The following is a 14041-nucleotide window of genomic DNA, read 5'->3' on the forward strand; positions in this document are numbered from 1 at the left end:
ATTTTTTTGCTGAGATGGACTTTTTTAATATGTGGCTCATACCGATGATATAGATTGCTGTGTACAATTATACTAGTGTTGACTACGAACCTTGATGATTACACACCTACACGCTTTACATAGATCACTCAATACTACTAGTCATTCCCTGGAACCCTTTTAGGGACTATACCTATACCCCGTCGTTTACCGAGTTAATGCTGATTACTACTATTTACTCATTTCGCCCTGAAGAAGTTCTTTTGTAAAGAACGAAACACGTCGGCTGATGACTTCATGATGCACTATAAGAATGAAAGAAACATAAAGGACTTCAGTATTTGATTTTGGACTTTTTTCTGGTGCACCTTCCATTATTTTAGAAAGGCCCTCAAGGATGCTCTTATGAAAGAAAAACCTTGTAGGGGATGGAAGTGCAAACCGAGATGCATTGACCTACAGTGTCAACACAGCCCAACATCTACACAACTCAAGGCAACGTGCAAGGGGAAAGTTCACCGAAAGGTCGACAGTTCTATTCACTGAATATGGTTTATTTGCTTCTGTTGCAACAGGAAATCTGTTTTGTGAAAGAATGAGTAGAAAAGATGCAAACTACATGATGCTGAACGCCGACTCTTGTAAAAGGTGAGAATATTTACAGAGCTAGGCAAACACTGTAAATTCCCACACCACTCCTTGTGTCAAAAATCTGTAAAGGAACACACCAGGCAGAAAATACTGTCTAAAGAGAACTGCCCGAGATCACCCTGATTTTGCTGTGACAGGCAAAAAATATGCATGTGTGTTCTTTATAAATACAGAAATAAAGGTTGACCTTTTCCTTTAGAGACTAATACACACGGCCATTTAAGGAATGATAGGTCAGAGTGATCAACTTCACCAGCTTCCCACCTGAAAGCTCCTGCCCTGAAGTGTGGTGCAGCTAATACAGTGAGATTAATAGATAGATTTTATCAAAATTCCGACAATGGTCGCATGAGGCACCTCTCTAATTCCATATCTAACCATGAGCCATCTTTAACTGTTTACCAGCCTCTAGTAATAGGAATAAATTCATATGTATAAACAAAATATATCCATCTGAACATAAATTGAGGGTCTTTGGGCAGCTGCCCTCATCCACTGGTCTGTTCAAAGGTCCTTCGCATTGTGCTTCTTCCCAACAGCACAGCAAACAACATGGCACAATGGGGCAACCCCCTTCAGCTATTAACTTTATTTTACTGTGAGTGATGTCATTTTGTACGATCAGTCCATTTAATTACAGGAGAGGTGGGAAAAGGCACTTGTTTGTCAAAGTCATTTTCTTTTCAGTCTTTACCCAATTATGCATTTTTTCACCTTTGTGTTTCTACACTATGTCTACAGGTTATATTAATTCGAAGCCAATAGGAGTCCTAAGATTAGGAATCATAACTTTACTACTCCTAAACTGAGAAAACACGTAACTTTAAGACTCTCGGTATTCACAGAAGGCCTTTAGGAGTCCTAAAGTTAGGAGTCCTAACTTTACTACTCCTAAACTGAGAAAAATCCTAACTTTAAGACTTTCGGTATTCACAGAAGGCATTTAGGAGTCCTAAAGTTAGGACTCCTAACTTTTGTGAATACCCAAATGAGTAAGTGCCTTCTGTGAATACCAAAATGAGTAAGTGCCTTCTGTGAATACCAAAATGGTAGTAAGTTTAGGATTTTTTTAGTTCAGTGAATCGGGCCCCGTGTGTATGAGGTCTCTTCAGGACCACGGCTGGATTCACTAAAGGAATAAAAACAGAAATAATGGAATGTGGTATCCTCAGTATTTAAGTTAACTTGTTATCCCTCCTTATTTTATGCAGATAATTTCCTCCCTTTTATGTCTTGATTCAAATTCCTTCGGTTTCTCCAATTCGATTGGACAGAAAATGTTGATAGCTGTTGAACAAAAAAAAGAACTCGAGCTCATGGCATAAATTTGTCTTATCGTTTGTCTTAGTTATAAACTAGAAGTGGATGTGCATTTACTCAAGTTTGTCTTGGTGCAGCTATATGTTATGAAGGGGCTTTGGTGAATTCCAAATCTGATTATCTTTCGCTGTTTCTGAGTGTTTCCTCGGAGGGCCACATATTCAGTCACCTTTCAATTCAGTTTTCTTAAATGTAATTCTTAAAATAAAAATGAAAGGAACTTATAAAGGCTATAATGTGGTGCACTCTCTTTATATATTAGACAAGCCATGAGCATTTGCGGCTTACCCCATTCCCTAGGCATGCTTTTTTTTGGACGAGCTGCTTCAGTACCTTCCTCTTTTTTCCAAAAGTGCAATCTGACTTCACCATAAGTTAGAATTATATATTAGCGTTTCAGAGGCACCAAACATGAAGTTATTACCTCTTCTCAACTGGAAATTACACCTATAGAATGTAATACAGTAACTCTAATGTTATCCTATGGGAGAAGTAGGTTTGCAGTAGTTAAAAAAATAATTAAAGGTTTTTTTTACTACCAGGACATGTAAAACTTAAAAGCACAAGTCCTATTTTTTAAGTACATCCTACTCTGCCCTCTTGGCTGTGCAAGTCACCCTTAGGGGGTGACATATGTATTTAAACATACGTTTTGGACCTGTTGAAAGGTTTATTTTGCCAGGTCGAAAGGGCAGTTCAAACTGCACACACAGGCTGTAATGGCAGGCCTGAGACAAATAGTTACAAATACAAATAAATCTATTTTGATGTTAAAAGATGTATACAAATAGTACATATTTGGAATGTAATGATAACATATTTTAATACCTTACTTTGAATTAAATATTTAATGTATCAACATATTTTCTTAATAATTTTAATTCATTGTATGCATCATTTAATATTTTTAATGCATTTAAAATATTTTTGTTTTGGTGGGAATATATTTTCTAATATAAAATTCAGAAACATAATTCTAATTGAATTTAATATATTTCCAATTAAGGTTTTAATTCAACGTTAATAGTGCTTTAGCATTTTTTATTTTGTTCTGCATTTAAAATAAATACATAAAATGAATTTAAATTAATATATAATAGAAACATATTGTTAATATTTATTATCAAGTTAAATAAATACTTTTCCCTATGTTTCACTAAAGGGACACTGCAAAGTTGAACTGAGAGCATCGCATGGTATAGTATAGTGAAAGATATAAAACTTTATTTAACTCGAGAATACATTTAAATATACTTTATGTTACATATTATTGTGAATTAATTTTATATATTTAATTTAGTTTAAAACACAGTAACATTTGCAGTAGAAATTCACCACAAAAAGGAGGAACATTTTCAAACAATAAGTGCATAATCAGTGGCCTGTTGTCTCTGTGACATGAAAAAAGAAAGAGTGTAACACCAATAGCTAACACCAATAGCTAATAGTCACAACCTTGCAACAGCAGTAAATGTAGAAGAGAAATAGATAATTACATTCCCAAAGTCAAAGTACGCAAGGATCAACTAGGTCACAATAAATGTTCAACTTTAAAGAAATAAAGAACCTCATTGAAATGGCTTTTTAGTCCCATTGAAGGACTTTGTAATTTATTTGCAGGAAGTGAGACCAATTCTCCTCACAGTGCATTATCTGTAGCCATCTTTGACATCTGAGTTGCAACGATCATTCTTTTGGTGGGGGGTGAGATTCGTTATTAGGAAATTATATTTTCTGGAGGTATATTTTTTAATGACCCCATTGTACCAGATAATCATGGTCCAAGGCTGAGGTCCTAGTTGGGTTTGTAAACAATGTCTCACTTATAGATATTTTCAAAACTAATTGTGGGGGTAACTAAATCTTAGACATTTGATTCGAGGGTACTGTCCTTAATCACATGGGCTAGGGTTTTCAGCCCTTTGGATTCCCATTCTTGAATCTGATGAAAGAGGTGTTCATAGTTAGCGCCATATTATGTCGCTATAACTATGTTAGCTTTGGAATGAAGGAACCCCTGTTCTCCCAGAAGTTTGTGTGTTGAGAGCAAATGTTGTGCATTTCGATCAGGACTGGGGTGCTAGGGGTCAGGTGTTTTTTATGGCCATTGTAGAGAGGTTCAGGTCCTTCAGCATCCTTATGTAGATTTCACTCCAGTCTGGCTTGAATTGGTGTCTCTTTGTGAGGGTTGAGGTGGTAGGCTCTTTGTGAGATAGGAAGTGCCCTATAAAACGTCTGCATGTGGGGTAGACATAGTCCTCCAGAGATCTTAGCAGCATGTAGTTTAAATGAAGCTAGACATGACGGAGTCTGATCCCAGATGAATGTCCGTATGGTGGAATCAATAAGTTCAAGAGGTAGGCTGAGACCTTGAAAGATAACATGGAGGAGACATTGTTAAATCAGAGGGCCACCACCAATTTAATGATCTGGACTCTGTCCCATAGGGTAAGTTCTAACGATTCCCAATTGTTGAAAACTGTTTTTTTTAAGTGGGGTTAGTAAATTGTCTTGAGCCATGGCGGTGAAGTCACGACTGTCTAGTATTTCCAAATACTTGAACGTGGTTGGGATCCACTTTGCTATAAGGGAGTGCTAAATCACTAGAAACGCAATTCCTGCCTCTCAAACTTCTTGATCTTCAAGGCAGGTGAGATTGATGCAGTTTTGAGTGAGCCCATTAAAATAAATGATGAATAAAATAAAATAGGAGAGTATGTTGTTCAGGGCTGCTAATCCCAGTGAAATCAGTGGGAGACATTTCAGTAAGATATATGTATGAAAGATCACATCATCAAAATGAGGGTGAGTTGAGGGGAATGTGCAATTGCAACCTTCAACTCAGAAGTGACATGAAAGTGATATGAAAGCAACACAAAACATCATAAATAAAAAACAAAGTTAAGTGCCTCGTAAGAGGCATGTGTTACTGCCTAAAATCAGACTCAGCAAACAAAACAGATAGCTGGCCTACAAAATGCTCTGCCCACTTTTTAAGTCTTACCTGCCTACAGCGCATGGTTTACAATGAGAGGTGTGTGGCTCGCCCATTGTTGGCATCATTGTCAATTTTCTTTGCTGCCTCCTAATTGGGCAACGCATGCCAGGAGTCACTTTCTTTTCTTTCTTTGGAGCATAGAACAAGCAAGATTGCTTCCTCTTGATTACTGTCTGTCCTCTGTTCGTGCTGTGATTGACGTACTATGTCTTCTCCCCCCAGCCACCCATACTCCATGTTGCTTCTTCCCGTTCCCCCATCCCTTCCCTGCGTTCCTTCTTCCCCTCCCATCTACCCCTTTTCTTCTCTGAGTTGCTTCTTCCCCTCCCAACCACCTCTTTTCCGTGTTGCTGCTCTCCATCTCCGACCTCTCACCGCCATCCTTGCTTGCCCGTACGGCTACACCTTTCCCCTATCCTTGCTTGCCCGTCCATCCTGCCCTGTCCTGCTAAAATAAAAAAAGCACTATGAGATGGCCCTAGCTCTGGCCACATCATAGCACTTTCTTTCTAACTTTAATTTTAGCCATGCTGCACAACCAAGTTTCTGTACAACATGGCTAAAAGACATTGGCAAAGCCATTAACTCTTGCATAGGCGAGACCTTTTGGCCAGTGCTTGTTTAGTTTTATGAGAACTTCCGTCCTGAGTCAGCCTCTCAAATTGTCACAACATTTAGCAGAAGACATAACACGTCATCAGACTCTGAATGGCCAATAATTCCAGGTTCAGGAGGGAGGCTATCCATTTTTAGATCACACAGGAAACACAATCTATTATTTTCCCCACCCACTCCCCCCAACAAAAAAAACCCCAAGAGATATGACGTCACACGTCATTCCACGAAACCCTGCCACCACAGATAGTCCCAACGGTGAGTATGGCTTATGCTTGCTGCATGCCTTGAAGGTCATGACTTGAGGGTTACCAGTTGCAAAATACAGCTATGACCATCTGAGCGAGCGGGAAAACTCGTATTTTCTTTTTTCACGGCCTGACGCATCCATTCATGCTAAACACAGGCAGATGAACACATAATTACATCGTCGCCAGTAACACCCATCATTACCCTCCTCCGAGGGCCACGGCCGTCAGAGGCGGCTCAGCTGTCACACAATGTGACAGCCCAGTGGAAATTCTATCTAATGAGGCCTGGCTGCAATTTCGCTCGTTTTTACAGGCGTGAAGGGAAAGGCCAACAGATGAAACGTCGGTGACATAACTGTTGGTGGTATTACTGCATGTTTTCAAGAAGGTCTCTTTGTTGGTGATCAGTAACTAGCAGTGTCAGAACGTAAACAGTGTGCTTTGATCAGGAAGTTGTATTACACACTTGAACTCTCGACAGTCTAGCAGGCTGCGCACATTTCCAATACCCTGTAATTGACGTAGAACAGGAGTGATGTCAACATTTCCTTCAGTCTACTAGAACTTGGTCATGCGTCCTGTGTTTCACGAAGTGTTTGTCTTTGCTTATAAGACTTTAAAAAAAATTGTATTTATTGGTTAATATTATTAAAAAATATTCTACTTCTGTTCACAAATCACTGGGATAGAATCGAAATAATTTCTAAAACTAATTGCACTTGGCAGACCTACCTACTGCGGTGCTAAATGTGGTTACTTTTATAACTACAAAAGGCTATTGAAATATATTCAACATTATTCTTCTAACAGTGAAGTTTGCTATGTTTTTCAAGTTTTTGACATTTACACCGAAATGAGAAGATAAAGAATAAAGGCAGTGCATGAGCTATGTCTTCATAAAATTATGAAACAAGCCATACCTTTTAAACAAGAATTGTGTCAACGTGAGGTTTCATAGCTTTTGAGAATGAAGCTTTGTCTTCTCCCACGGCTTTAAAAAGACAATCGAGATATAGTGGATAGGTTTGGTCCAGGAGTTCTACCAGCACTGATAGGAAGGTGCCCACCCAAAATTAATGTGGCATTTGAACTCCGGCATCCTGCTTGTGACCTGCAGGAGAAATTCTGGGCTGGGGCAGCTCTCACTACTGGGTGTGTGGTGTCTTGTACATGTGGTACACATGCACATCCCCTGGAGTTGGTTCCTGCCATGTATACATTCAGATTGATGACATGTCGTGTATAACCAACCAAGGGGCATATCAACAACAATTGGCGATAATTATCGCTGAGCGCACTTAGCGCTCGGATAATTTTTATCGCTGAGATAGCGTGCTATTAGCAACGCTTATCTCATCAGCGATAAAAATCCTAGCGCTAACTGGCTAACGTGAGATTATCGCTGGAAACCCAGCGATAATCTCACGTTAGCTAGTTGATAGGGACTCACAAACTTAGCCATGATATCCACCTTCCATAGGATATCATGGCTAAATCAGTCCTGAAGCAGGCGTAAGGAAAGTAGCGATAACAGGGGTTATCGCTACTTTTCCTGACGCTATGCTTCATAGCGTTAGGCTTGCTGATAAGAGAAATGTCGCTTAGCGACATTTCTCCTGTCATGCCAGGTCAGGAACGCCCACTTTGCATCTCATTAGAGATGCAAAGCTGGGCGTTAGGAATCCTGACCCTAAAGCAAGGTTTCACGCGTTAGCGTGACCTTGCTGATTAGGCGATAAAATTATCGCCGCTTTTCGGCCGAAAACGGCCGCAAAAGCGGAGATAATTTTTTATCGCCTGCTTGTTGATATGCCCCCAAGTCACGTTAGAGGTAAGACCTCTCCCATTCACCTCTGACTCGAACAGATTTCCTCTCATATATGAATTATTTCAATTCTGTAATCTTGCTTAGTAGCTCTCATGAGAACTACCACTCTGTTGTGGTCCTTGCTCAGGGGTTGTAGCTGCTTAATGTAGTGGGACACCGATGCATACCAGAAGACAGTATCTCCACTCCCACATTCACCATAAAATCAGTTGTTTTTTAGAGGCAATTGTAGTTCGATGCAATGCATGCTCTGCACACCACCAGGATAGACTGCAATCCTTCTGTGTCTTGGTTGCAGACTCCATCGGTGTATGAGCAGTCTCTTCGCATCCTCATTGGCTACTCACTAAATATACTCATGCCTACACAGTTAGCATACCTGAACGTGCATAGGCACTTTTTTATCCAACCACTTTTTGGCAGCCCAGACCAGAATCAGCTTCTTCACCTTACTTTGAAAGCAGGAACTTTTCCAGTGACTCACAAATATATCTCTGGTTCAAGCAAATGAAGCTCAGATGCTCACAAATATATCTCTGGTTCAAGCAAATGAAGCTCAGCTACTATGCTGGATTAAATAAATGAGACATTTATGCAGTTGTTGAAATGAGCGTGAACTCTAGCTGCATAATGATTGGCCACACTCTTACATATGGTCCACAGCTCCAAAGATCCTAATTTCTACTCTTCTGACCAGTAAACATTCCTCCACCTCACTATTTAATTTTAAGTCCAGGAAATTACCTGGCAACTTTCAGAAGCCATTTCTGGTTCAGGTAATACTTCCTCAGAATATATGCTGACTTGACAGACGTGATTGCTTGTAGATTTGCTGGATGGGTTCAGCACTTCATGTCCAGATTTGCCGCTCAGCACACATATCTATCTGTACAAACAATTGAGCATCTTTAATTAGACATAACATTTTGGCCCACAAGACCCCTACCGTCCAAATACATTTAATAAACACTGGAAAACCAACATGTGCGTCGTAGGACGGATTTCTCAAAGGACTTGTGGAGAAGTGTGGCTCACTGGTTAGAGTAGGCAGACCTGGAAGCAGAGGTCAGCCCGGGACCAGGGTTCAATTCCCGGCTCGGCTGGGTCTTGAGTCCATAAATTGTCCATGGACTCGATAATTCTCGCTCCAGTGCATACTTGATTCATGGGTTCACACTCTGCGACTCTGGGCAATAGCTTGCCTAATCTCCATAATGGCCCCTCGCGGTGGGATGTCTGGCTTTCACCTTGTGGATGCCCTGCTGGGTTATCTCACAGGGGAATACCAGGACGGGTTCCCTAAGCAAGCGCTTAGAGACCGGTTGGTGATTTGCGCTATACAAATATCTGCACATTTACATTTACATTTACACTTGCTGACCTGAAGATCAAAGATGCCTAAGCTCTCAAGAGAGTGGGCTTGAACTCTATACATTTCCTGACTGTCCACGTACTGCATGTAATCAGTCAACCCATGTAATCAGTCAACCCATATTAGCAGTTTTGAAAAGATGTAGATGATTCATTGATCAAAAACATTACCACAATACTTTGACCAGAAATTGTTTTCTGTTTCTCCAGTTTAGTATGCCAATAGGATCTTCATGACCTTGGCCAGTTACTTTCAAGTATGTAACAACAAAGCAACCAACAGCAGACCAAGGTCAAGCACTTAAGTTCAATTATTTGTGCAAATTTAGAGTGAGTGCAACGTCTTCCAGCATCTGCTGTTGAAAGATGCTATTTAAACACGAAAGTTCATAAAGAAAGGGAGGGAAGGTGCACTTCATCAGTAGTTGTAGTAAACAAACACTTGTAGTTCAGAAGTCTTTTTTTTCGTTTTCTTTTTATTCGAAGATGATTGACACAGAAACGGCACACAGCCAACGCGTTTCGTTCCCTTGTGCCTTGGGAACTTCGTCAGGGCGATATAATTTCAAATGATATTTGCGGGAAGAACCCCTCAAGCCATGTGATGTGGATCCTTATATTCCAAAGGGTTCTTACCTACAACCAAAACCCGCAATTGAGACCTTAGTAGGTGTAAAAGAAACATCCAATATAAGGACACTTCGGTTATTGGGCAGTTCTGAGTATGCGGGAATTATCCCAAGAATTATCTGTATTTAGACAAGTGTCACCGTCACTGTCACTGCTTTCCGTGTTGAATATCGGCCGATATTCAACACGGAAAGCAGTGACGGTGACACTTGTCTAAATACAGATAATTCTTGGGATAATTCCCGCATACTCAGAACTGCCCAATAACCGAAGTGTCCTTATATTGGATGTTTCTTTTACACCTACTGTAAAAGAAACTGTTGCTCAGGGGTATGGCCGCTTTACAAACTAAACACCAGCACATTCCCAGGTGGTGTATAATCAATCTAACTACTTTTTGGTAGCATGAGTAACCTATTGAGTTGCCAGAGTAGTGTTGATTATCAGAAGTCGAAACCTATTTACTCCATGTTAGAAATTGGGTTTCTGGTTAGCAAAGGTATGCACCCTGTCCAAGCAGGAACCAGAATCCTATTCAGGGTAAGTGTGGTACACACTACAAGTTTACTTTTGATCACCCTCAAGTAGCTTGGCACACAGCTGTCAGGCTAAACTAAAGAGGCAATGTGTAAAGTATTTGTGAACACACACAGTAAAACACTGAAAAAACACCCCAAAATTACTCCACACTATTTTAGAAAAATAGCCAATATTTATCTGAGTAAAACAAGATCAAAACAATAAAAATGCAACATTCCCAAGTCAAGTAAAGAATTTTGCAAGATTAAATAAAAATACAGTGCTTAGAAATCAAAATCTTCAACTGGAGGGCTATCTGGTCGCACTTGACCGGGGCATATCCTAAAGTTGCATTCAGCCGGATACAGGAGTCACGCAGACCCACTGACAGTACCTTGGTTTCGTAGAAGCACAGAGACAATACTTTGAGCAGAGGAGGAGATGCGTTGCTGTCGAAGGTAATGCGTTGTTTTGAAAGTCATGTAATGTCGTTGATGTGTCGATGTTAGGAAGCAAAATGCATCATGCCGATGCATCAATTGTGAACCCCTGGGCTGTAGGTGTCTCAAGCAGCAATCAAATTATGGGTTCGCGTGAAGCTGTACAGGACCGGGGATGCATCGGATTCTTGGGACAGGCGTCTCAGAAGTCGGCGATGCGGTGCCTGAGACTTGTGCAGAAGCAGTGATGTGGAGGGCTGCTTCAGCAAAGTCAGTTTGCATTGTAAATTGTGGTTGTTGCGTTGCACAGTCAGTGAGCGGTGTCCACGACCAGGGTGCAGGCAGTGGTGATACGTCGATATCACAGAGAAATGTGATGGTTACGATCGACGTGTTGGGGTTGATACATTGGTTTCTTGTGTTACAGCACCAAACACACACTTACAATTGCCCAGAACTGGATTTGGCACTACTTGGCAGAGCAGGACTTTCAGCAGAGGAGCCCAGGTGCTAGAAACAAGATGCAGGTGAAGTCTTTGATATCCCTGAGATTTCAGAAACAGGAGGCAAGCCCAACAAGCCCTTGGTGAACCTTTAGAGATGCAAGATGTAGAGAGTCAAGTCCAGTCCTCTCACTCACAGGCAAGAAGCAGCAGACATCAGGCCACCACAGGAAAGCAAGCAGCAAAGTGGCAGTCCCGTCTGGCAGCACAACAGCTCTTCTTCCAGGTGAATGACATCAGTTCCAGAATTATTCTGAGTATAATGGATCAGAGGTCCAGTACTTATACCTATTTTAGCCTTTGAAGTAGGGAGACTTCAAAGAAAGGTCTTCGTAGTGCATGAGGCCCTGACCTTTCCTGCCCTGGTTCCAGAGTCACTACAGAGTGGGTATGCAACCCTTTGTGTGGGGACAGGCACAGCCCCTAATCAGGTGCAAATGTCAGTTCCTCCCTCTCAGTCCAGCTCAGGAAGACCCATCAGCCGGGTGATGGACTATCAGAATGTAAGTGGTAGACCTCTGCTCCCTTTGTGTGTCACTGTCCTGAGGGAATGCACGAAGCCCAGCTGTCAGTCAACCAGACATGCATTTCAGAGACAGTCAGAAGGCACAGAATGGTTAAAGTAAGAAAATGCCAACTTTCTAAAAGCGTTACAACAAACAAATGATGGACGGAATGCTGACAATGCAGACATTCTCCCCCAGTCAAGAGATCTGGGTTAAATCCATCGTTCTTTTGCCCACTACGCCACCCCAGTTTAGACATGGCCATATGCAAATCAGTCTTGACCCTGTGCCTCATGGGAACAGTCCAGCCCGAACTGCCAAGCCATGTCTTCCCTGGACCGGAATCAAGCATCCTAGGACCGGTTTCTGGCTATCAGCCGTCATCAGCCAGGATAGCTTGACTCCAGTGGCGTAGTGAGCACGGGTCCCACGTCTGGGAATACCCATCCCACTTAGGGCGAAAAGCGTTACAACAAACAAATGATGGACGGAATGCTGACAATGCAGACATTCTCCCCCAGTCAAGAGATCTGGGTTAAATCCATCGTTCTTTTGCCCACTACGCCACCCCAGTTTAGACATGGCCATATGCAAATCAGTCTTGACCCTGTGCCTCATGGGAACAGTCCAGCCCGAACTGCCAAGCCATGTCTTCCCTGGACCGGAATCAAGCATCCTAGGACCGGTTTCTGGCTATCAGCTGTCATCAGCCAGGATAGCTTGACTCCAGTGGCGTAGTGAGCACGGGTCCCACGTCTGGGAATACCCATCCCACTTAGGGCGAAAAGCGTTACAACAAACAAATGATGGACGGAATGCTGACAATGCAGACATTCTCCCCCAGTCAAGAGATCTGGGTTAAATCCATCGTTCTTTTGCCCACTACGCCACCCCAGTTTAGACATGGCCATATGCAAATCAGTCTTGACCCTGTGCCTCATGGGAACAGTCCAGCCCGAACTGCCAAGCCATGTCTTCCCTGGACCGGAATCAAGCATCCTAGGACCGGTTTCTGGCTATCAGCCGTCATCAGCTAGGATAGCTTGACTCCAGTGGCATAGTGAGCACGGGTCCCACGTCTGGGAATACCCATCCCACTTAGGGCGAAAAGCGTTACAACAAACAAATGATGGACGGAATGCTGACAATGCAGACATTCTCCCCCAGTCAAGAGATCTGGGTTAAATCCATCGTTCTTTTGCCCACTACGCCACCCCAGTTTAGACATGGCCATATGCAAATCAGTCTTGACCCTGTGCCTCATGGGAACAGTCCAGCCCGAACTGCCAAGCCATGTCTTCCCTGGACCGGAATCAAGCATCCTAGGACCGGTTTCTGGCTATCAGCCGTCATCAGCCAGGATAGCTTGACTCCAGTGGCGTAGTGAGCACGGGTCCCACGTCTGGGAATACCCATCCCACTTAGGGCGAAAAGCGTTACAACAAACAAATGATGGACGGAATACTGACAATGCAGACATTCTCCCCCAGTCAAGAGATCTGGGTTAAATCCATCGTTCTTTTGCCCACGAGGCCACCCCAGTTTAGACATGGCCATATGCAAATCAGTCTTGACCCTGTGCCTCATGGGAACAGTCCAGCCCGAACTGCCAAGCCATGTCTTCCCTGGACCGGAATCAAGTATCCTAGGACCGGTTTCTGGCTATCAGCCGTCATCAGCCAGGATAGCTTGACTCCAGTGGCGTAGTGGGCACGGGTCCCACGTCTGGGAATAGCCATCCCACTTAGGGCGAAAAGCGTTACAACAAACAAATGATGGACGGAATGCTGACAATGCAGACATTCTCCCCCAGTCAAGAGATCTGGGTTAAATCCATTGTTCTTTTGCTCACTACGCCACCCCAGTTTAGACATGGCCATATGCAAATCAGTCTTGACCCTGTGACTCATGGGAACAGTCCAGCCCGAACTGCCAAGCCATGTCTTCCCTAGACCGGAATCAAGCATCCTAGGACCGGTTTCTAGCTATCAGCCGTCATCAGCCAGGATAGCTTGACTCCAGTGGCGTAGTGAGCACGGGTCCCACGTCTGGGAACACCCATCCCACTTAGGGCGAAAAGCGTTACAACAAACAAATGATGGACGGAATGCTGACAATGCAGACATTCTCCCCCAGTCAAGAGATCTGGGTTAAATTCATCGTTCTTTTGCCCACTACGCCACCCCAGTTTAGACATGGCCATATGCAAATCAGTCTTGACCCTGTGCCTCATGGGAACAGTCCAGCCCGAACTGCCAAGCCATGTCTTCCCTGGACCGGAATCAAGCATCCTAGGACCGGTTTCTGGCTATCAGCCGTCATCAGCCAGGATAGCTTGACTCCAGTGGTGTAGTGAGCACGGGTCCCACGTCTGGGAATACCCATCCCACTTAGGGCGAAAAGCGTTACAACAAACAAATGATGGACGGA

The sequence above is a fragment of the Triturus cristatus genome, chromosome 5_1, assembly GCF_964204655.1.
Source record: "Triturus cristatus chromosome 5_1, aTriCri1.1, whole genome shotgun sequence".
Classification (NCBI taxonomy): Eukaryota; Metazoa; Chordata; class Amphibia; order Caudata; family Salamandridae; genus Triturus; species Triturus cristatus.